This window comes from Dermacentor andersoni, chromosome 7 (genome assembly GCF_023375885.2).
Source record: "Dermacentor andersoni chromosome 7, qqDerAnde1_hic_scaffold, whole genome shotgun sequence".
Lineage (NCBI taxonomy): Eukaryota > Metazoa > Arthropoda > Arachnida > Ixodida > Ixodidae > Dermacentor > Dermacentor andersoni.
Window position 1 is genome coordinate 98,415,178 of NC_092820.1, and position 26,175 is coordinate 98,441,352.

General features: G+C 44.4%; 1 long non-coding RNA gene across 1 annotated transcript in view; it reads right to left on the reverse strand.

Annotated features, from left to right (window-relative positions):
- Window positions 1–7,922: 7,922 nt before the first annotated feature.
- Window positions 7,923–26,175, reverse strand: part of LOC129385686 (uncharacterized) — a 66,953-nt gene continuing 48,700 nt past the window's right edge. Inside the window, exon 3 of the long non-coding RNA XR_008613181.2 lies at window positions 7,923–8,094. This is a non-coding gene — a long non-coding RNA (uncharacterized lncRNA). The remainder of the gene's footprint in view (window positions 8,095–26,175) is intronic.

Here is a 26,175-nt window from a genome sequence, read left to right on the forward strand (position 1 = left end):
ACAGGCACTTCGTCATGAACTGTTCGCGCATCGCCGAACCATTAACTTCTCTCACGAAATCAGACGTCGCTTTAAAGTGGCTAGCCCCGCAAGCAGAAGCCTTCCAAGACTTTCATCATCACAGGAAGCCACCGTCATCACTGGCCCACTTCGACGAAGATGCCGAGACCGTAATGCAGTGGGATGCAACAAGACTAGGCTATTCGCCGTCGTAGTAAAAAGAAATGACGGATTTGAAAAACTCATTGTTTACGGCAGCCAGTCGCTGTCCAAAGCGGAACCCAATTATTCTACGACGCAAAAGGCATATATTTTTATCAGTTGGACTACCATCATATTCCGCCGTTGCCTTTTCGGCAGGCCCTTTAAAGTCGTAAGTGACCGCCACGCCTTGGTTTGGCTGGCAAACTTATAGGACGCTCCAGGTCGCCTGGCACAATGGAGTCTCCCACTCCAGAAATTTGACATAGTCGTCGTCTACAAATCCGGACGAAAGCAATGAAGCCGACCGACTGCCACATGCGCCCATTGACCCGCCGCCACAAGACGACGAGTATGACGAACACTTCATTGAACAGCAACGTGCAGACCTGGAGCTAAAAAGCCTCGTGCAGTATTTGGAAGAAAACACCGGTGTCACCACTTGGGCAAGTAGGCTACGCTTGTCTTCGCCTTCGCTTCAGAAGAATCTACTCGTAAAGAACTCTCCACCAGCCCGCGTCAACTACATTCTTGTTATTCCCTCAGCACTGGTTTCAAAAATGCTGAACGCCGTACGTGACAATCCAGCTGCTGGGCACCTCGGATTCCCAAAGACGCTATCTAGGATACAGGAAAGGTACTACTGGGCCCACCTCAGCACCGACGACCCCTGTTACGTTAACACATGCGGGGATTTTCACCTACGCAATACACTGACGAGAAGCCCAGGGGGATTACTACAGCCGATTGAGCATTCTCGCCAACAGTTCCAACAAATCTGGATCGGCTAATTGGGGCCGTTTCTGACGTCAACATACGGATATAAGTGGATCCTCGTGGCTGCCGACTACCTCACCCGCTACGCCGAAGCGAAAGCCCTGCCTAAAGGTAGTGCGGCCGAAGTAGCGAAATTCTTCGTCGAGAATATACTTCTATGACATGATGCCGCGAAAGTGCCAATCACCGACCGATGGACCGATTTTACAGCGGAGCTCACGCAAGCCAGTCTGCAGTGCAACCAGACAAACCGCACGAGGACAGCTGCCTACCACTCGCAGATCGACGGTCTTACGGAGAGTCTAAGCAAGGCCCTCGACGACATGTTGGCAATGTACGTCGAGACAAGACGTGGGATGCCATCCCACGTCACAAGACGTGGATTTGTCATTATCGGGTGATCGTTTTTTCACCCGCTAACAAAAGTTTAACGTTATCGGTCAGCGCAGCACGCGCCTGCATCTATCGAAGTTTCTCGAATGTTATTGATGATTCTATCCGTTGTCTGTTGCCACCGAACCTTGTGTTTTCTGTATGTATGCCCGACGCGAATTGTGTAGTACTTTCTGTAAGACGCGCGGGCACCAGCGAATAGTCCGAAACCTTCTATGATTCTGGCATAAAAATGGACGTGCTTGCCTTGCAGATCAGATTTCGACCATCACCGACTTCGTTCATCGCTGTCTTTGTTCTTTGAGTGTAACTTCTTTTTCGGGCACAGGTTCACCCTATAAAAAGTTAGTTTCGTCATGGAAGGTCTTGCGGCTGTATTTTTCGCCGTCACTGCAACGTAACAATATCCCTAAATAAGTTGCAGTGCAAATGCACGACTCCCGGGATATGACAGAAAAAAGAATACCGCGGTTGTGGTTAGGTACGACGAATAACAATTAAGCGGATTGAGATCACTTTGCCAAAAATTTCAGTGGAAGGTTTTATGGGAAGTGACAGCCCCGTCGCCTATACGCTGACGAAACAACTGCAGAAAGTTGAGGGTCATACATTCACAGTGCTCCTTGGATGAGTTGATGCGCTGTTATCGGCGCTGTTATATTCAGTAGTCCCGGTTGATAAGCAGGTTTCACGCTTTCCCACATTTTGAAGACATGGAGATTCAGAAATTGGTGTTTTGTGCGCGAAGAAGTCTCTATCACGTTCGCAGATTCGACTCATTGAAAATACCATCCGATATAAATGAATCGTGTTATTCACTGGCCTAATTACGGAGCTCAACTATCAGATACCTCGGAGCTATGGCGGGTACTACGTGGTGAAGACAGGGCATTGACTCACTAATTGCTTACCGAAGCACGCCAGCAACGTTAAATAGATGTCTGGAAGGTTTTGGGAGTACAGCCCAAAATTTAATGAAGTGACAGTCATTAAGAGGCACACAGATCAGCGTACACGCGAGAACATAGAGGTATTCATCACCATGAATTGCGGCCTTTCATGCGTCAGCTTCATGTCCATTTCATTATTAGACACAGAAATTGTCTATGTGCCAAATTATTCCCCCTACCTCTATGCTACCATCCACAAAACAGCTGAATGAACAGTGACGAACTCGCCCAAGCTTCCGCCTTTGTAGTAAGTGGCGATCAACGAGAGCGAGGGTGTTGCCATCACGGTAATAGCATGAGCTATGGCTGCCGCCATGTTCCACAACACTGTTTCTTAGCATGCGTAAACAGTGCTAACGTTAAACTCACTGGATACGTACGTTTTCATAGCGCACGTAAACCGCAGAAACACCAACAGCGTTTGGAGAGCGCGCAGTGACGACAGCGCTACATAACTTTACGTACCTAATGCGTTTATGTTGCGTTGCAAACGCCATGCTGAAGCTAAGTAATAACGCCGAGTGCATGTAGTATAGAGTCCTGTCGAGAAGCCAACAGCATTCTTTTTTATATCGACGGTCAAATAAGTAATCACTTGAAGTAGCTACCTTATTGCAAAACCCTGTATTGAGTGTCCAGTACCATGCTGGATTATGGGTCCAGTGTCGTGCGCTGTATGCTGGGACGCTGGGCAGGCGCGGCATACTGGGCAGCGCTGGGCACCGGTGCACGAAGCAGCGCCAGAGCATAAAATACGCGGTGCCTGCCCACCGTATATATATATATATATATATATATATATATATATATATATATATATATATATATATATATATATATATATATTAAATACAAGAAACAACAGAGAGCATTTAGAGCAACAAAGACCGCGTTTGCGCAGTGGCTATGGTGTTGAGCTGCTGCGCGCGTGGTCCCGCGATCGAATCCCGGTCACGGGGCCACATTTGCATGGGGGCGAAATGCGAAAAAGCCCGTGTACTTAGATTTCGGTGCACGTTAAAGAACCCCAGGTGGTCGAAATTTCCGGAGTCCTCCACTATGGCGTGGCTCATAATCGGAAAGTGGTTTTAGCACGTAAAAACCTATAGTTTAATTTTAGAGCAATAGAGAAAATTTGGACAAATAAAAGCGTTTACATGAATATACGATCATCCGACCTACCCATCCCAAGCCAGGTTATTTACCACTACACCATGCCAGCCACGAAATCTGAGGATAATTTGCCATGTCAAGATCCAGGCGCACTTTTAGTTTCACAGAGACGTCTCGCACAGCCATGGCAGATGCGCTATCACCCCACAACTAAAATTTACGCCTATATCAGAAAGAAGAAGTTGTTGCTCGTATTGAGTAGCATGCTTGGAAGTGGCACAACACCGACTTTCGTTAGTCATTGGTATTTCTTCGAAAAAAAAGTCCTAGATGAACCTCCGACCAGGGACGCTGTGTGGGTTGTTACTGCCGATTCTGATCGCCGTTTCTTGTTCTTCGCGCAAGGGATATGCAACGTTCTCTTAGTTCAATGATGCGTTTAAATCGACATGTCAATCTAGCCGCATATTTTTGTCAGAGAATATTAGGCTAGTGATGTCAGCCTTCAGCGAGAACACATTTAGCTATGTTTATAACGCGTCACAACGGCGATCATCACATCTTATGGCGACGTTGTAGACACGAAGAAATTATTTAAGAACATCGATGCGAAAGCTGAAATATAGAGTGATTTATCATTGTTACATTGGTTGATTCCTGAGCCCAGACGGGCCTATAGCATGTAGACGGACTAGGCGGAAACACTAGGCCTAAGCTTCGGTGGAAGGGACCGATCTCGGCGCCGGTACGTGGCGAATGCTAATATGTGTGTATTTGCGCCTCAAAACCCTTTATCTGTTATTTTGTAGTACACTATGGTAAGTGGGAGCGCACGAATCGCCTTAGCTTTGCTATCAGTGTGATAATACCAATCAGCAGTAGGCTTTGAACTCGAGGTCCGATTGAACGCTTCGGAAAGACTTTTAGGTTTCGTGTCGACTCCTAAAGACTGCGACAACGACGACAGCTCGCAATGATCGGTTACGTACAAACTACTAAAATACGAGGCGTCCTCTGCATTTGCATGGTTTCGTTCGAGAATGTAGCTATCCGCATAGTAAAAATGGGAAAATGAAAAAAAAGTGTAGTTATTTTTAGTGTCAAATATGCGTGCATAAACAGGGCAGCTCTCGCACGTTTTATCCATGCTGCGACACGAAATATACTATTATGACCCCAAAATATAGTGTTATTTAGGAGAAGAGACGAGCATCAAGTGATGAAATTGTATAATGTATTTAATATTCAGCACCGCCTATCATCGATCGGTCCGTATTGGAACCGGTGCGGCACAAACGCAACTAGTGCAGTTTGCAGTGCGAGCCAGCGAACAGCAGCGAGAACCAGCCCGAGTACAGCACAAACCAGTGCTCCCCATTGCCTTGGCAATGAAACGAGCGTCATTTCCAGTAGCTCCTATCCAGCGTTCTCACTGCTCTGGCAGTGACTGTCAGTGAACCCCAGCGTCCCCAGTGCGATCCAGTGTCAATACAAGCGCTGGCTTCACACTGGAAGGCACTGGAATACGCTGGTTTTTGCAATAGGATAACTTTTTAAATGTTCTCGTAATCGTAAGAAATTCAATGAGGGGTTGTAGAAAGTTGCAAGAGACGTAAAATGAACCGTTTTGACCAAAGTAAACATCGAACATTTAGGTTTTGGTGATAGCGCTAACAGTCTGCGAATTATGAAAATTATGACGTGGTCGCATATATGTCCGCAAAGAACAGCACCGCGAATCAATAATAATGGGGAAAGAGATTTTCTTCTGGTACTGGATCGAGCGGTGGTGATAAGAGCATCCAAAAACAGTCATCGGGGAATATTCCGTATCCAGTTTTAGTAAACTCCCGGCCCAAAACGGTGAATCTGAACTGAACCACATAGTTTCCTACAGTAATTACTGGAGGGAACTCTGTAGCTGTAATTATTGAGTCACGGTAGTAACAATGGGTAGTACATAAATTTGTTTGGTCTTCGTGCTTGGGGATTGAGATGTTCTTGTGGCTTCGTGTATTACGCTTTCTCTGCATTGATTTTACTAAATTACTAATTTTACTAAATTGTGGCGGTTCAGCTCGTCGAGGTGGCCAAATCGAAATGCACCATGCGTCTCAATGTGATGGCTGGCCCCTGAGAAAATTATTACGGCATTCTATGCCGCGGGAACATGCATATAAAGAAGTTGAAAAAATCGTGAGCAGTTTGCCCTAGTGGTATAAGGCTAGGTCACAGCGGTGCTAGTTGTGGCATTTGCTAAGTATTGATAAGTTCTCCGAGGGCATGCATGGCTCAGGTAGGTTTATACTAATGTGTCTCTAGGTTTTGCTAAGTTTTGGGAGGTTATGCATGGCTTGGCTAGGCTCATACCAAGCGTTGGTAAGTTTTGTTAATTCTTACGAGGTTATGCACGGTTTAACTAAGCTCATTCTAAGTGTCGCGTTTGTCGGCGGTCGTTGGCGTTTGTCGGCGGTCGCGTCGACGTGATGGGCAGGATAGGCTCTCCTTCGTCGATCATAAGCCCGCTGAGCCGCGCGCTGTGCTTCCTTGTAGGTCACAGACGCAACAGTTCTGCCCAAACTCTATGCCCAGAAATTCGCGCTGGAGTCGGCCGTTCGCGCCCTCCGTGTCTCGGTAGTCTTGACGCTGGAAGTTTTCGAGCAGTAGAGGCTGAGGTCGCTTTCTCGGTGACGTCGAGCGTTCAGGCGCCGACTCTCGCGTTCCCTGGACTGAAGCTCGGGATCCTCGACTCGACGTCCCCTCTTCTCAGCCGCTGCTTTGGCGCAGTGTTCCGGATCGGCTCGGCGGCGACGCATCGCTTCTAGCTTGGCAGTACGGCGCTCTTCCTGGTAAATCGCTTCTTCTTCGGGCGTTCGGGCTTTCATCGGTGTTCCCATGGCAGCAGCACGCACACACCAAATAGGGGATGCGAGAGGTGTGCCCCGCGACAGTCCGAGCTTTTACTCGGCTGTGACGTCATGATTCCGCCCTACGTGCGTGGGGTTCGGGGAGGTTACGTGGATTGCTGCTCTCGCAGGTGGTTGCTATAGGCAACTTGAGGCGGCGCACAGCTGGGCTCAGTTTTCTGGTAACGTTCCACGGCGAATGAAAATTTCAGCAGCTCTGCTCTTAAAAAGGCGTCGTGGTTTAAAGGTTTTAATATCAGCCTTCTGTACTAGACGTCCTATGTTCGATTCCTGTCGTCGAACAACCTAATGATGTTTACTTAATTAGTTGTCGCCCTATACTATATGGAAAATAAAGAGTTTACAGAGTTACCAAGCCAGTTGGAAGGACGTAGTTTAGGCAAATCCATGTACTTCCCATCATTCCAATGCTCGCTGAACCAATCGCCTTGCAGCTCCCGTAAACATTAGCCCCAGATTTTGAGTTAATAATTATTAAACGATATGCGCTTGAACACCTTGCTTTCCTATTCAGTCTGCTAATGCTGCCGTTGCGCGGTCACGTGTGTCCACTGAAATGGTATTCTTCACATCTGGCGGGAATTCTGTATTTGACAGACACGTGTTGTATATTTTACTCGAGACAGATCACTTTCACGTGTGTTAGGCCTCATTCACATTACCATCAAATGTTACAGCGCGTCACTTTCACGTCAAAAAAAAAAAAAAAAAACCTGCAGCAGGCGGTACGGAGCAGTGCAAGAATAGGCGATGGTGCTGGTGACGTCGACAGCAGCATGGTTTTCTACAGTTCTGGCAGACCGGTCCAATGTTCACATAAACCCAAAGAAATATAATCCCCACTATCCATTGAATGTTTTTAATTATTTTATGCTTGTATAATGTTTCCATCAAATAAGAACAAATTGTTTAATAGTACATTACCAATATAATATCGATGTATTATAGGCAGCAATATAACATTTGCGCGGCCTACCCGCTAGCCGCTATTGTTGCGAGCTTCAGCTTTGTTTAATGGCTATATTTAGTGACGGCTTAATTTCTGAGTGGTCAATTTTGTATTGACGGGGCGCCGTCACCATGCGGGCGTCGGAAAAGTAGACCACCTCTCTGCGTCATGCGCGACCCTTTTTGTTTAGGATAAAACGGCTCCGAAACCCTCTCTCTTCACGAAAACCGGTTCCATCACGTAGATGCGACGGTACGTTTCACGGGTGTGTGGATGAGACCCTACGATTCTCGTCGACTTCCTAATCGACAATGTGACAATGAGAAAGTTACTGGGTTAATTCACAGTTTGGTCCTTTATTCGTTTTAATTCGCCATTTAGTATTGCAACGTTCTGCACGCTGATGGTGCTGGTTCTCCTGCATGTAGACCACCTACTTTATTAACCTCTCGCTGTTCGTCTAAGTCTACCTCAACTTCCTCGTGTTCCTTCCGCGCCGCCGGCCCTCAACATCACGGCAAGATAATTACCTTAAATAAAATAATTTAATGCCGAGGACTAAATATTTCTAACGGTTCTTGAAGAAAAAAAAACAACAACCATGCACACAATACACTTGGTCTTATTAATGTACAATGCAGCCTGTCTGTTATATACTAGGTGAATACAAGCTGGAACACCATGAATAGCATTTCGCCTATTAGAATTCAACAGGGCCACCTAATGCGGATAGAAGGCATACCCAGCAGCGTACTTGATTTTGTCAGATATAGCGTTGTTCCATCTGAAATAAAGCAGAACGAAGAATGCACATCTTCATGCTCCAAATTTTTACCGATATATCTTCATGATTGCATAGCGACATATTGTCGTGTACTTCGTCCTCCTATCTTACAGCATTTACTAGGGAAAACACAGGGAATGGGGGAGATGGATATTCAAGACGATTAGCAAAACTTGAACAAGGTAAACGCGGGAGCCAACGTTTCTACAAGTGAAGTTGTCGGAACGTTGACTCCCGCTTTTACATTGTTTCCGTTTTGCTCAGGATGTACTAAAGAACACGAATGCTTCATCACTTGAAATAACGGTAGTGCGCTGAGCACCGACTGAAATAGCAATTTAAGGCACTTGTGAATATTCGACAAGACAGGGATCAGCACCCGTCATACGTGTTTGTTTCCTCTTTTTCTCAGTTTGTGAATACACAGGAAGCTATATGGACCCACAGTACGACCGCGAGATTCTATATTCGTTGTAAAGTGGACGTACGGACCAGCATCACTAAAAAATTAATTTCATTCAGAAGAAAATATTACACTGACGAGGGAAGGTAAGACGAAAATGCTCGTTATATGTGTTATGCACTGAAATTTATTTATTTTTTTCACTCCAGGCATTGGCTCGCTAAGAAACTTGACGGACTCTTTTCAGAGAAACAAAAGGATGTCATGCAAATCTGTCCTCCAGGTATTTAAACAGAGCAAAACTGTTTCTTCGTGTGTTGAAAGCACAAGAGGCTGTCTATGCAAAGAATGTGAAAAGAGAAATGAGTCATCTTGATTTTTCCTGCTAACTATAGGTCTTAAAGGGGCCCGGCAACATTATATATCGAAGTCCAGAAGTGCACTTGACGTAAAAATGGACTATACAGGACGCAATTTGCAGAAAGAACTACTTCTGTGCCTTCAGCAGAAGCGGATTTATTGGCAATCAAATATCGCATTTCATCCTTACCGCAGTGATCCGTCTCCTTCTTCACTGCCTTGCGGTGTGAATGCAATAGCAGAATGAGGCGGTGCCCAAAACGCTCCGCTTACGAAACGTCATCATGTCGCGCACTTGGAATTTGGTTACCATGTATTCAACATGGCTGGAGGGCGCGCTAACGCTTACGTACTCCAGTCTGGTGCGGACACGCTTTGTCCTGCACTTGCTTGTCCAACGAATGGTAGCCGCATACAAATTGGGCATGGCGATGTAGTGTCATTGGCTCCATACGAGCAATGTCTGGAAGGCATCTAACCTGGAGTGGCTAGCAGCGAACGCACCAGAATTGTGGTCTAACCTTAACTTTCAGCGGGTTGGGGCTAGTTGACTGTTCAAAGCTATTCCTAATTAGTGAGACCTCGCAGCTGTGACATGGATAAGTAGTGTGGTGAAAGTTCAATCCCTACTCTGGCGTTTGTGACCGTGTGATAATAGGATAGTCGACTTCGTTCGAATGTACGTAATTCTTATCGAAACTCGAAACGCAGATTTTCGCTTACGTTGCCGTTTCCAGATCGGTGTCAATAAACATACAGAGCAACACAAAAAGAAGCGCACTGATCCAAACACTCTTTTTTATTGTTGTCGGCCATTGGCCAATAGCAGCCATTTATAGTAATCAATTAAAGACTAGGTGGGGCATCCGCCGGCAGCATCAAAAAGGGTGAGGAGAATGGTTTTTTAATGGGAGTGTGTTCGCGGAAAAGTTAACGCTCTGCTTGTGAGCTCCACGCGCTGCGCACAATTGCAAAACTTCTGTGAAAATCTCTTACGGGCGTGTGCTATCGGGGGTGGATTCAATTTTTTTCATCCAAGCACGAGGGTTTCATCAGGAACTCTTGAGTTCTCTAATGTGCACTTGCGCTGTACTGGCGCTAAACTAAGCGGCACCATGCAGTCTTCTAACGAAATGAAATAAAATCCATAAAATTGTATCAACTCCAAAACAAAATAAAAGAAATTCAAGCCTTCCAGACTACGCGAGAGTGGAGCCTTCAAGGCGGAGAGGCCCTTCTCCATCACCAAAACTACTTCGCCATAATAAAAATCCGGTATAATAAGGTCGCGCTGCATATTTTCATGCTTCGCGTAACCGCGGGCATGTCCTGTCGTTATCCTATCGCTTAACAATACTCCTTACGTAGACCTCATAGCTGAACTACAGCACCACTTTAGTGTCCAGGCTTTGCCGTTTAATCAGCCACCGACGCCATCAGTTCTACCACACGACGCCCTGTCGCTGTGGTCTACTTATTTCCTGTGTTGAGCTTGTGTGCCAACTTCTAGTTCTGTCCACTCTTGTCGACGTCTGGCGGCCAAGACAAACCACGTGCCAGAAACTGACCACTGTGTCAATTGACAACCATATCTGGTAGTTAGTGGCGTAGTTCCGACCCTTTCTACCCCATTAGTTTTGCTTCAGTGTGAAGTGACACACCCAAACGCCTGCATTAAGCGTCAACCTCGACGGCCACGTGTCATTAGACAGTTTTAGTTGGGCGTCCGCTACCACCCACGCACGCAGCACGCTATGTCGTGCCTATGCAGCGAAGCGCGCGAAGACGAAACGGCAACAGTTGGTCCTACGGAAACGTTGAGAAGGCGAATGCTGACTTGCACGCGCAGGAGCCGGTAGTGTGCTACTCAGCACCGCCATATGCGAACTTTAGAAATTGTGTAGCCAATATCATCTGCCACGATGCCAAACCACAAGCCGAAGTCATATCTTCGTATCTTATTTTGTTATAGAGCAAGCTTGACACGGACAACAGAAGGCACATCTGACACACAGCGCCAAGGTCTTCTGTTGGGCGTTCTGTTGTCGTTGTCAAGCTTGCGCTATAACAAAATAAGATATGCCGTACCAACAAGCCCCTATTGCTATACTCATCATATCTTCGGTCAACGCAATATCAAAAAATGCGCACTCGTGGACATGTGAGAACACGGGAGAAGTAGACGCAAAGAACGCACAGCCCGAGCCAAACACTATGCAGCTTTTCAAAAGCTGCGGGCACACGCAAGAGATTGTGCGTGCTCCTGCCTTCTGCGCATGCGCACTGTCCCCTCCGCGGTTTTCCTGCCCACGCAGACCTGTAGCAAACGCCCAACTGAAACTGTCTATTGTCTACACAATGACCACTCCATTATACGCTTGCACTTCATCGCCTCAACAAGCAACCAGAAGAGGTAGAAACGAATCAACCTGCGGCACAATGGCGCACGAACATACGAATATTTTCGGAGTCACCAGGCAAGGACTGGTATTGTGTCGTCTGTGCGGCCAAGTCGCCTAGCGGCCTAGTCGCCAGGCCAAATGCTCCATAGCGAGCGTGACCACTGTTTGCAGCTGCTTCGAAATTTCTTGCTAGTGAAAAACTGACAACTCACAGCAATGAATAAGAAAATAGAATGTTCTGCTCAAGCCGCTAAACGAAAGTGTGCTACCAAACGATACGTTGCATCACGGCCTACAACCATAATCAAATTCAGATTTTCCGAGCTAGTTATTGTTCCTGCTACCAGCGCCTGCTAACAAAATTGTATTAGCGCAGAATAATCATGCTAACCATAGGATGGTAAGATCTCGAATTAGCCTAGACTTGAGGAGGGAACGGAAGAAACTGGTACATAAGAAGCCGATCAATGAGTTAGCGGTAAGAGGGAAAATGGAGGAATTTCGGATCAAGCTACAGAACAGGTATTCGGCTTTAACTCAGGAAGAGGACCTTAGTGTTGAAGCAATGAACGACAATTTTATGGGCACCATTACGGAGTCTGCAGTAGAAGTCAGTGATAACTTCGTTAGAGAGGATACCGGTAAGCTATCGCAGGAGACGAAAGATCTGATTAAGAACACGTCAATGAATGAAAGCCTCTTATCCTACAGCTAGAATAGAGCTGGCCGAACTTTCCAAGGTAATGAACGAGCGTAAGTTAGCTGACATATGGAAGTATAATATGGATAGAATTGAGCATGCTCTTGAAAATGGAGAAGAAACCAGGAATAGGCAAGAATCAGATGTATGCGTTAAGATACAAAGCCGGCAATATCGTTACTAATATGGATGAGATAGTTCAAGTGGCTGAGAAGTTCTATAGAGATTTATACGGTACCAGTGGCACCTACGAATATTATGGAAGAGGGAATAGCCTAGAGGAATTTGACATCCCACAAGTAAGGCCGGAAGAAGTAAAGAAAGCCTTGGGAGCTATGCAAAGGGGGAAGGCAGCTGGGGAGGATCAGGTTACAGCAGATTTATTGAAGGATGGTGGGCAAATTGTTCAAGGAAAACTGGCCACCCTGTGTACGCAACACCTCATGACCTCGAGTGTACCGGAATCTTTGAAGAACGCCAACATAATCTTAATCCATAAGAAAGATGAGGCAAACGACTTGAAAAATTATAGACCGGTCAGCTTACTGTCCGTTGCCTACAAAGTAATTACTAATGTGCTAGACTTCTGTCAACCTAAGCACCCGGTTGGATTTCGTAAAAACTACTCAACAATAAAGCATATTCAAACTTTCAATCAGGTTATAGAGAAATGTGCCGAATATAACCGACCCTTATATATAGCGTTCTTTAATTACGAGAAAGTACTCGATTCAGTTGAGACCTCAGCAGTCATGCAGGCATTACGGAATGAGGGTGTAGACGAGCCGTATGTAAAAATACTGAAGGATATTTATAACAGCTCCACAGCCACCGTAGTCCTCCATAAAGAAAGCAACAAAGTACCAATAAAGAAGGGGGTCAGGCAGGGAGATACGATATCTCCAATGCTGTTCACAGCGTGTTTAGAGGAGGTATTTAGAGACCTGTATTGGGAAGAATTGGGAATAAGAGTCAATGGAGAATATTTCAGTAACTTGCGATTCGCTAATGATATTGCCTTACTTAGTAACTCAGGAGACCAATTGCAATGCATACTCACTGACTTGGACAGGCAAAGCAGAAGGGTGGGTCTAAAAACTAATCTGCAGAAAACTAAAGCAACGTTTAACAGCCTCGGAAGACCACAGCAGTTTAAGATAGGTAGCGAGGTACTGGAAGTGGCAAGGGAATACATCTGCTAAGGGCAGGTAGTCACCGCGTATCCCGATCATGAGACTGAAATAATCAGGAGAATGAGAATCGGCTGAGGTGCGTTTGGCAGGCATTCTCAGATCATGAACAGAAGGTTGCCATTATCCCTCAAGAAAAAAGTGTACAACAGCTGTGTCTTACCAGTACACACCTAAGGGGCAGAAACCTGGAGGCTTACGAAAAGGGTTGTACTTGAATTAGGGACAACGCAACGAGCTATGGAACGAAGCATGGTGGGTGTAATGTTGAGGAATAAGAAGGGAGCAGATTGGGTGAGGGAACAAGCGTGAGTTAATGACATCTTAGTTGCAATCAAGAAAAAGAAATGGGCATGGGCAGGGCAAGTTTTTAGGAGGGAAGATAACCGGTGGCCATTAAGCGTTATGGACTGGATTCCAATAGAATGGAAGCATAGCAGGGGGCGGCAGATAGGTGGACGGATGAGATTAAGAAATTTGCAGGAGCAACATGGCCACAATTAGCACATAACCCGTTAGTTGAAGTATGGAAGAGGCCTTTGACCTGCAATGGGCGTAGCTAGGGTCATGATGATGATGATGATGATGATGATAAATCCTGCTAATAAGGGTGCTAGTAACCAATAACGTTGGGGCTGAAAACTAAACTAAGCAAACCAAATGACCTTTAAGCTTACATCACTAACTTATTAAGGTGCCTGCCCAAACAAAATACACTCCGCGATTCGAAATGCCAGCAACTTATTTAAAACATATACAAAGAAACAAATAGTCAGCTCTCCAGGAATAAAGAAATTGTCCAGAGTGAAATCTTCCGAACGCGCCATCATATTGTTTGTCACCTTCTTCCCTATAGTCAAGTTTGTGGTCCATGTTGCTCTGTTTAGCGTCGTCCGCTACTTTCCGGAAATTAGTAAATGACGAATTGTACTTTTTCCACCAAGCTGATACGCAGGATGCTACAGATCTGAATCGTTTCAACATTGCTGTGTTTTTCTCGGGCTTGTGCGCGTCGGGTATCATGCGATTTGAGAACTACGAGGCAACGTTGCAAGGCACGCTCTAATGTGATAGCCTTTCGTGAATCTAGATGGGCTGGCCTTTAGCGCGCCTGCTAGGGGGCGAGCATTTCGTTGTAGTCGTGAATAGCTATCCGCACGCGACGCATGCAGTGGCGTCTGCGACAACTCACATTTCCTTATTGGATTTTGTTAAATTTGTCCCTACATGGGGTTCGCATATGTGTTAGACTCAGTGCGTGCTTCAATTGTTTTAAAGCAACTGCTTCCGCAAGAGGACAGCCGAAAAGTATTAATATGATTCATACTTTGGTGGCTGTGTGTTTAAATGTTGATGGGTTCATACGTTTCTATGTGTCAAGCATTACTGCCAACAGTTTCAGGAGATGCGTACAGTGGGCGTAAGAACACGTATGCTGCAGGAAGGTACGCCAATCCAGTGCCTAAAATGTCGAGCCGCCTGAGTATAATTACAGCAATGCCTTCACATTCGTTCCTAGGCATTTGGCGATAGTCTAGATTCGTCCCCACCATGTTTCTCCAGAGAAGGGGCGAATATCATGCGTTCAAACGTGAAAAAGGCATGCTAAAATGCATGCCGCAGCTAACTCAGAGATTTGCGCATCAGGAATAAAACAAAAGCAAAGCCATGCCTATGATCGTGGCGCGTGGTGGTCAAGGCCATGGAGTTCTTTTTTATTTCAGAACTGCAAATATCTGGATTACTTGCGGCTTTATGCTCATACAGCAAATAGGTTGGCGCAGAATATTTGAAATGAGTTCGTCAATTAGGGTAGTCATGTGCCTTCTTTTTATGCCTTACGTTTAGGCAATTTAATCTCTAAAGTAAATTATACATGTTCAATGCCGTATACCAAATGCGATGTTTTGTGGAATGATGAATACGATCAACGCGTTGACTGTGCTTGAACAGAACACTGATGTGATTGAAATTCATAAGTAACGTTGCCTGACCATTGGAAAACTATTCTTAATGTAAATTTCTCATGCAGCCAATTGTGACAAAACTATCAACTGGTACTCAGCTTTTGGCTGACGCTCTCTGAAGCTTTCTCGTCACTGAAGCTTTCCTCCTTCCTTTTTGCGTCGTCTCAGCGTAGCAGGAGTTCAAATCGAATAAATATTAGTCTTAAATTTCGTAAGCACAAAATTTCTTAATCTCGTCCCAGTTCGGCCTAAATTTCTGCCCTTATGTCGACTAGTTGAATAGATTTACGACGCTTCATGTCAATTAGAAACTTAATTTTTGTGCAGTAAAATACGTACACGTAAGAAAATTCTTACATGTACCCAGCAGTAACGAGCATGTGGCGCACTATACCTTGAAATCCAGCAGTCATGGCATCGCGATATTTAGGAGCAGCTTTGAATAAACAATAGGGGTGTTTCCATTGTGAACTTTTGGACTGTTTGAAATGCGAATATTCATTAAAAAATTGTTTGCGTGAAATAGAGTCGAATATCATGAATTTTCTACTTCCGCCAGGGTATGGCTTTTGAGGTAATTCCTTGTTCTATCAACTGCACTGCAAACTTTTCCTTGCATTAAGAATATGGGGGCACTATAACGTAAAGCTATTCCAACCTTTTCTATTCCGATTCTACAATCAGCCCTCCCCGATTGGTGAACAATATTTTTGGACTATCCCCACTTCACCTGTCTGTCACGCGACGTCACGAAAACCGCGATAGCTACCTATCTGATACGACGTGTACACACTGATTATGCATGATTAGCCGGGACAAAAGAAAAATAGTTATTTGTCAAATGTTTTCGGGCTGCACCTACTTCACCTGCCTGTCCCGCAACATCACAAAACCACACAAACTCATCGCATCAAAGTGAAGTGTACACGTTAAAGATGCATTAATATGCCGAACAGAACTCAATTTTCTTCTGAATAGCCGCAGGCTGCCCCGTTCCAAAAGGAATAAAAGATGGCGGCCACCGATGGCTCAGGCACTGGCTAATTGCACCTGCCGGAGAGCATGGGTTTCTTTGCGTGTAATAAAACTTTTTGCGTGACCGTGTAACGTTTTTGAACTCTTTCGTTTACGACCTCGTTCTGCCAACTATTCATTGCTGAGGATCCGTTTTAGCGAGATTTTTAAGCTTCCGTTGCAAGCCGCCGCGATTGTCGACGAGCCACCGTAAGCTAAGTAAGGGTAAGCGGACCAATCACCAACGCCGGCACCACCCTCTTCATCCGGTTATCGATTTTCGGTGTAGTGGCTTGGCCCCCTGGAATCCCTCCCCACTTGAGCGTGCTCCTCGCCTCTTGTGAGCCAATAAGACAATCTGCTCAGTTGAGGCAATGTTATTCATTTTTCAAGCAAAGAAAAGTGACCTCCTATGAACGAGGAGAGCGTTTGATTGGTCTGTTGAGAAACCCTGTGGGTGACCGCCTCATGCTTGCGTCGGCGGCGGTTAGATAAATTTTACGTCAGGAGATTGGAATAAAAACATATTGGAATAGTTCTAGGTTATAGGGCCCTTGCTGTCAGCCCATGACTTATATCTGGCACAATTCCAACTCGGTCCAAAGCAAACGAAAATTCGGAAGTTGGAATAAATTCCTCATTTAATAAATTCTGTCATTTCATCCAAGCATGTCTAAATTCCAAAGTGTATCGGTTTTGCGGTGGAAGTAGAGTGTTTCTGAATGTTTCCGTCCCTAAATAATTTCGCTTTATTTACCAGGTGAGAGGGTCACCGAAAAGGAGGCTGTTCTCTACATAGGTGCAAAGTATGACTGCGCACTGATCAAGGTTACACCAGCGGCTCACGGTTGGTTCTTAGGGTTACTTTGAATTTTCATAGCGTGTTATGTGCCTTGCGATTATTTACCACCGTGCTACCTCATTTATTGGTAAAGAACGATGTCATATGAAATTCCCGATTAATTGTAAACGTCAGGGTTGATTTGATTCTTATTAAATGCTCTTGTGCAACAAAACATGATCTCTGCAAGCCGGAATAAAAATACAACAAAAAAAATGTTGGCAGATAAGTTTACAGAGCCAATATTTTCAATAGGGACAATGAATGTGAGAAAGGGACTAGAGTAAAGCAGCGTGTAAGCTGTAAATTTAATGGATGACATTACTATTGAATGAGTGCACTGGAATAATTGTTCCTTCAAAAATTGAAAATATTTGTTGCGTTACTCAGAGTACGCTGCAGACTGTTGCCGAAGATGGACGTGCAGTGATCAAGTAGGAAGAATTAAATTAGAAGAGAAAATAGTAGCCCAAACACCTAGTTTCATGTAGCCGCCATTATGCCGTTTTCAAGAGGAGACACAACAGCTTCTCGGCTCTTCGATCAATTCTTCTGTGACGTTGCGTAAGCCGTTCGCCGTCCAAATCACGAACACAAATATATAAGATAAGTTTGGCAACAATAAAACGATTCAATTACAAAGCATGCAAAATACAACGCGCGTGTGTTTACGTTTGGAAAATTTTTATTAGCTACCCGCCTGAGCAAGTATTTGAACTGGAATGTCATCATAACTTATTTCTACTGTAATTAAATGCTGACGGGCATAATGGGCTCTGTGTTCCTGCCTTCGGAGGAATGAATAAAACAAATAATAAGGAATACCTTTAAAATATATGATAGGGTAATGATTTCATCAAAATATTTTCCTCATTTTGCTCACTTTATGTTAATTTCTTGTTTCACACACTTAACACGTATGTCCACGTAAACCCGACGAAATGGTGGAGCTGTAAGAGTTCATGCAGTCAGCTTCAATCAATTGTAAAACTTTACAAATCGAACGCTGGAAAACATTTGAAATTGTCATTCTTAATGCAAAGCAAGGAATAGCTAACTTTTGGGCTAATAATTACTTTTCGTTAATAACTCCTTAGCTCCTTGGTTCTAGTACCAATTAATTTTGGTGCCATAACGCTGGTGCGTGTAACGCCGGTCGTTGGTTTTTTTCGTCCCATGAGCCGTCTATCGCTTTCGCCTTATTAATACATGACTAGCGTTCATGTGACCAGATGTGGCCTCACACCACGTGAAGTGGAGATAAGGTATACACATACCATCTCTCGATGGTTCTCACTGGGGACAATTACCTTTCAACCTCTGATACCATGCACACTTCTGCCACAGAATCAGGCGATGCAGGTAACGACAGCGACTCTTCCGTCTTCACCTACACCGGCTCTAACGACGCCCTTAAGGTTTTCAGCTAACACAGCTACCACCATCTAGCAGTTAAATGAATACGCGACGCCACAGCCCTTCCAGAAACTGGAGGAGTCCACAAACAACTCGGCGGGGTCCCTGTCCATGATAGTATTCTTCTCTGATCGTTTCCAGCAGGTTCTTACAACTCCCGTTGACAAGCTAGGATGGACAAACAACGGTGGCAACAATAGCGAAGCAAATGAAGAAGCAAAGGAGCAAGCCGAATTCTCAGATTACCGCGAAAGCACAATATGAAATGCCATAGGAATATGTTACTACTCATCACCGAGGACGACGCCCATTATACATTGAAAATAACAGCGAGAGTTTTTCAACCGATAGGGCACGCCGAAAAGTTCAGTACACCAAGACTCAATAAAGTAAGAGGTATCCCCCATTTATGCATGTCCGGTAGATAAATCTGTCACTGCCACAAAAAAATCCATGAGAGCATACCTATTATTCGATAAACGCATGGACAACGAGCACAAGGCAACAGAGGCACACTAGCTCTGGCTCCAACGAATACTTTATTAGAAACAGGCGCACACATTTATGGGAATAGGAAGCAGTCTCGTGCGCAGGAAAAGTTCCTTGCGTGCACTAAATCAGGGCCGCTATGACGTAAAGCTATTCCAAAATTTTCCAATTCTGCAATCAGCTCTTACGATTGGTGTAAAAATTTTTTGGACCATCCCCACTTCGCCTGTCTGTCACGTGACGTCTCCAGAACCGCGATAGCTATCCATCTCATGTGGCGTGTACACATTCATTATGCATGGTTGGACCGAAAAAAAAAATAGTTATTTCTCATTCGACAACTTTTCGCCATTAGCCATCGGCTATTGGTCTAAAGTTTTCGGACTGCATCCACTTCACCTGCCTTTCACGTGACGTCGCAAAACCGCGAATTCTCATCGCGTCAAAGGGACGTGTAGCCGTTAAAGATGCAATAATATGCCAAACAAAACTGAATTTATTTATTTTTAATAGGCGCATGGTGCTCCATTCCGAAAGAATAAAAGCGGCTGCCGCGGATCGCTCAGGCCCTGGCTACTCACACCTGCCGGAGAGCGTGGGTTTATTTGCGTATAATAAAACTTTGTGCGTGGACGTGTAACGTTTCCGAGCACTTTCAGCACATCCACAACCTCGCTCAGCCATCTATTCTCGGCGGAGGATTCGTTTTAGCGCTATTTTTAGCCTTTCCTTGCACGCCGTCGAGATTTTCGACCAGCCACGGCAAGCTAAGTAACGGAAAGCGGACCAATCGTAGACGCTGGCAACGCCCTCTTCATCCGGTGATCTGTTTTCAGTGCGCTGGCTCGGCCCCATTGAAACCGTCTGCACTTCAGCGTGCTCCTCGCCTCCTCGATGCCAATTACAAACCATAAACCGCTCAATCTAGGCAATGATATTCATTTTTAAAGCAAAGAAAAGTGACCCTCTATAAACTAAGAGGGCGTCACTCTTAGTTTTAGAGTGGGTCAGCGCCTGCTGCTTACGGCTGCGGTTACGCAAACTTGACGTCAGAAGATTGGAATAAAAACACATTGGAACAATTTTAGGTTTTAATGCCTCAGGTTCAGAAAATATCATTCCTATCTTGAGAAATAATTGCAGGCATGTTCACACGCTGGTCAGTTGAGCCTGTCATTGTTGCTCTTCATTTATTTGTCTTTCTTTTTTATTCTTTTCTTATTTATTCTAACAGTAACAGTCACTTTTCGACCAATCGCCCGTTGTGGCTATGTGACATGATGTGACTCACCAACACGCGGCGATGACCTGAAACAGCCAGTTAGCGATCAAACAATATATATCGCCCGGTGTACTTGGTAGACTGTGTAAAACTGTTCTCATGCACACGTGGCGATGATATCAAAGCGTAGCTGGTGGCACGATTTGTACCAACCGCTTCTTGACCAATCCCCTTTTGTGGGCATGCGTAATAATAGGAAATAGTATCTTCATCGACAAGCGACAGTTATCTGATAGAGCTACTCAGTGTTGTCAAGAAAGAAGTATGCCTACGTTTGTGCACAAATTTCGTCGTCACAATAAACACCACCGGTAAATAAGAAAAAAAAAGCAATTCACGGGTTTGATCCCGGCCGTCTGCAGCTGTATCTAGACGGGGGTGAAATACAAAACCGAAATAAAAATACAAAGTGCGGATGTGATATAACGGTCTATTAGACGTCAAAACGAGTTCCTGAAGTCACCTTGCGCCTGTTCCGCGCTCCTGCTGTTTCTATACACGCTCTCAAAGACCCCCTGATCCGGTATGCGTGACAGCAACGGCAACAGCAGGAGAAGTGAAAAATTTGAAGGACGAGACAAAGAAAGGCTCACTTTACACAAGGTAGCGTGTGTGGCCTAATACTGTCTGTAAAATGACTTTTCTTCAAACACGAAAACATTGTTTTATAGAATACATACTGATGCGCTACCCGATAAAGCCTCGTTAAGTTGGAAAGCCATTTTTGTATCTTCGCTTAAGTACCGTGTTTCTTATGTGCAAGAAGCTATAGAAAACTGCCTTATTCACTTCAAGGACGCCATCTTATCTTGGAATGTTCTGCAATGGGGTTTTAAAAAAGATCTTGATGTAAATCCTCATACGCTACAATATCTTATGCCACCTAAATGCGAGGATGTGTCTTTTGACATGCTGTTACTTATGGCGCTGCCCACTTTATGGACCACTGACATGTTACATCGGAATGTAGAACCAATTGCAGATTCGCAGTCACATTTCATTGCGATAACTTCGCAGCTGAAAGACTCGTATGTCAAAGATTTCCACTGGTATCTATTGCTGATGCAGTGTATCCTTTTGCCTCCCTTTTAGAAAACTGTTTACTGTAATGATTGTATTCGAAGTGTTTTTTTTTCTGCTGTAGACGCGGCTGACTGTTTTGCTAGCTATGCAAATGCCTTACATATGTACGTTTTCCATTCGTAGCAAATACTATAGAAAAAAAACATTTGTGAGCTAATGGCTATAAAATCTGGCTACTTCACTGTCCTGCCCAGCTTCAAATGACTCCGCGAAACGCGTCACATTGTTTTAAGAGCAAGGATGAATGTATTCGACGACAATACCGACCAGCGATAGACCGACCAACCCTCGTGAAATCACGATATAGTAGGCCGAGAAAGCTTCGACGAAGTAGTCTGCCTAGTAGCGAAATTTTCATAGAAGGTCATGTGTTCATAACATGTCACTTGATCGGGAGTTTATGGGGCTTAGCACCATCTCTGTGACGAGGGAACACTTCTGGCTGAACAAATAATATTGTGACACCATATTTCCTGAAAACAAAAGTTACGTCATTTTTGTTCTCAAAGGCACAACAATGGATATCCTGGTGTGCCATTCGAGCCTGTATCTTTACATGCCCCAATATTCGATTCGATGGACCTTTCGACCTTTTAGCGTGTAACACGCTCAAGCAAAATCTCAGTCGTACTGGTGTCCGAATCGCACCCTTCACATAACATCGCCTCTCGCAGGACGAAGAAAACTCTGCTGGTCAGATCGCCTAACGCCAAGTCCATCGGCTAGCGCAGCCACTCAAAGGCAGCTAAAGTAAATAATTATCTTGCCTACGTAACTCACTACATTCTCGCAAGCACCGCGCCACCAGAATTCAGACAAATGCTGAGGAGCAAAGCAAGAAAACGTGTGAGGGGGGCGTGCACCTACAGGTGCAATTTACGAGCTCGCCTTTCTGCAGACTTGAATAGCTGTATTGTATTTTAATTGGTAGCGATAAAACGCCCCCTTTTACGGCCGGTGCTTGCGGAGAGGTATTTAACGTTAATGAAAAAGTAAACGAAAGTTGCCGTTTATTTCCTGCACAAACGTTTGTAACACTATCTAGGAATATTATTTTCGGGAACTGAAATCAAATTGTGCCCTGCTTTAATCAGACACGGATTTTCTTCCTCATTGCTTCCCTCTTCGGCCAATCGCGGTTCAATCGCTGTTCGCATAGCCCACTTGCTCATTTAGGTGACGATTGCTTCTTGACGTCTTTTCGCCCGAACCTTTGGCTTCCTTTGGCTTTGGGTTCCGAACTTTTGCTTCCTTTAGGAAACGACTAAACTACGACGCGTATTTTGCATTGGCGCATTTTTGTTCAATGCCATATTTATCCAGACAGTTATCCCTTGATGTACACCTCTTAAAATGGGAAGAAATGACGCCTACGAATCTTTCAAACATAAGCACTGCTGGCGATTGTGTAAGTAATGTTTTAGCAAATCCAAAGGATTCCCCCGAATACCGCACACGAACAATTTGTCTGCAAAGATGTCATAATTGAGAGAGTGAAACGCCTTTTAGACGTCAATGAACATGCCGAGCGTGTAAAACTTGTTATTGGTACTGTGTACTGTGCTTTCTTTCAAATTTAGTACTCAGTTTCTGACGTAACAGTTCTGCGGAAACCCACAAGGTGGAGAGAAGTAATTAAATAAGAAAAAATGAGACACTCGCCCAATCGTAGCAATTGCTACAAAGAAAACCTATACCGGTTCCTCGAAAGAAAAGCCTCGCAGTTGAAGAAAAATTTGTCCTGGTCAGGGACTCTAACCCGGGACCACCTCCTTTTTGAGGCTGCCGCTCTACCGACTGAGCTAATCAGGTGGCTAGCAGATGACAAGGCGAAGTTGAATTTCTCATTAACTCCAAGCAAAGGCAAGAGTTGGACGCAATAGTTCTGCAGAAACCCACAAGGTGGAGAGAAGTAATCAATTAAGGAAAAATGAAACATCCACCCAACCGTACCAATTAATACAAGGAGTTTCTGTATACGTTCCCTTTCGAAACCCGAACTGCGCGCATCCAATCAGATAGGTTTGCTAAAGAAAGGTTGTTATACGAGTGCGAATTATATTTTCTAATCATTTCGAAAAAAAAAGAACGGCAACCAGAAATTGGTCAGTAGTTTTTATGATCTGTTTGTCACCCCCTTTATGCAATATAGAAATCTTTGCTCTCTTCATTTCCTCAGGAGAGGTGGCAGTTTATAGAGCAAAGTTGAACAAATGCTTTAGTACAGAAGCGATATTTCTAATAGCGTATATTACATGTTTTATCTGCATATTCTTTACAACTGAGGCCTTGCCATTGTTCATGGCCGTTAAGATTCTGAAGATTTCCGCGTCATCTGCCGGTGCTAAACACAAGCCGTCGCTAATCTTATGTTCCACGAACTGCGTATGCTATATGGTTGATTGACAAATGCCTGCACAAACGGAGCAACTTATTCACTTTATTGCAAGCTCCAAACCGAAACAGATGTTTGGGACCCTAGACGATAGCGCTAATTAGGACAAGTTATTACTATGTCCCAATAAAACTCGAACAATTTATTTTTAAACGAGGCCTAGCTCTTCCTGACGTACTAGAAGTTGTGTGCCACAAACGCTAACGGTGATGTTAACAGTAGGCTGCAGCGAACCCCAGTGAGAACCAGCGCGTTTTCAACACATATCATTGCGCCACCGCGGTAAAGCAGTGAGACCAGTATCTCGTCCAGTGCAACCCAACTCTTTTACAGCGACTTCACTGGTTTTTGAGTGACTACAACCGAGAAACACTTTGCCCAGTGAGATCCAATGTAAAAAAAAAAAAGAACGCTACGGTTGCAAATTGTAAGACACTGGTAGAAGTTTGTTTTTACAATAGAGTATTTTTTTATCTTTAGCAAACCATATAATTTCTGTCGCATAAAGTGGTAATTCAGTACGTGCCGCAAACGATCAATCAATTGTATCCATCATTTAAATTAAGCATAAACTGCGCCCCAGCATTACAAGGAAGAAAGTTAAAGATTTGATTCCCGTTGACGTAGTGAACCTCGGAGTTATTTCGAGCCTCGAACGAGCTGTGCAAGTTCTCCTTCTAGCGCATATATTTCTACCTTTGCAACATTTTGCGTTGATGTGATACCTAACATCTGATAAATTACAGCAGGCTCCTTACAACGGATTGACCTATTTACTGCAATTTTTAAACATTCTACCTAGACTGACCGTGTAAACAACTTCTTGTCTCTGCTTTTTGCAGATCATAAATCACATTTCGACCTCCGAGTGTGGAATTCCTCGATCATACATGGCGTTGACCCAAGTTGCCTTAGAATGTTTGCTGGGTTCAAGGAACATGGACGAGTTATTTATGGACCCCGGTGTCAAGATATACTTACGGTCCACTCAAATGGTCTAACCGTGTTCTCCAGTAATTATCGAGAAGGAACAAGGCATGGATAGCAGTGGTTTGTAATGTTTTTAACTTTTCTGATATATGAGTTATGAAGAAAAGAAACATATAAACGAAATAATACAATTCTGGAGCAACGGGACAATATTGCGGGGTTAATAAAAAAAATTGGCTCGAGCAGTCGCACTGTTATGCTTACTATCGTACGAAAGTTTCTATGATTGCAAACCACTTTTTCTGCCCATTGAGCACTTGCAATGGCTGCAAGTGAAATACTTCAGAATCACAGGTATATTTTCGGTTTGTTGCCTTTTCGTGGGCTGTGCCGTCTCGCTAAATTGTTAATTCACAGATATATAAGCGCCCTCAGGTGCAATAATATTGCTTAATAATTGCATCTGTTTCATGTAACTCACTCTATAACTTAAAGTAAACACCTCATGATTTGCCGTGTAATGTGCACGTCATCAACCTGGACGTTAAGACAGCGTGGGTTCTCACCGAAGCATCGTTTCCGCTCTTTAATCTGAGATTGTTCATTGCACAGTTCTTCTTAAAGTAAGGGACGCTGACGACGAAAAACAAATTATGAGTCATTTTATTTTGTGTGCCATATTTATTCAGTTCTAAGCCGATACGTTTATTTAAGAAAAAAAAAACATACAAAGAATGTAGGCCGGCTTACGTTCCACATTGGACCCACGCAACCATGTTTAAACCGCCCACTTACACGCTGTAATCCATTCTATGGAAGCCGATTGCAGTATAGCTAATATTAGCCATGGTCGGCACCAGCTTTAGCTGATGCAAACTCGGCATGAATGCACCCTTTTGTTCATCTGTGGTCTCCAAGCCGGCCTGTTGAACTGGACTTCTGTCGTTCTATTTTCTACGCGGCATCCGACGTGAGCAGGAATTGAACATCGAGGGGGAGCAGACCAGATAATTGTCCTGGGGCTGGGAGATGAGAGAGACATCTCCTTTACAAATAAGCGCGACTTTCAATCAAAGGAATGTCAACGAAACAAAAAAGTCATTAAAATATCAGTAACCATCATCTCGGTCAGCAAACCGAGATGAGGTCCAGGCCTGGGCATACCTGGGCTTCGACCTCGTTCGAACATGAGCAGCGGACCTCGCGACCGATCGCTGGATGCACGTCGGCTGCTTCGCTGCTCGAGCTCTTCTGCACGTTCTCCACGTAGCCCTTATTTTCTTTCTTTGCTTTTTTTTCCTCCAGGTCCCGTGCCAGATATGCCCTCAGATAGTCTTCGCTCTGCTAGGAGTCTTCTTGAAACTCGTGCACTCATTCAATTTACAAATTTCGGCGTGAAAGCAAGAAATTATTATTGGAAATACTATTTTATTTTTCCACCACAATATCTCCTACTCAATAAAGCTTAAAAAATGCCTCTTAGACAAGCGCAGGAATTGATGTGCAGTGATTTGATGTGAAATCCGGACAGGCCACCATTGGAATATGAACCTGGCAACGTTTAACGCTAGAACGTTATCTAGTGAGGCGAGTGTAGCAGTGCTATTGG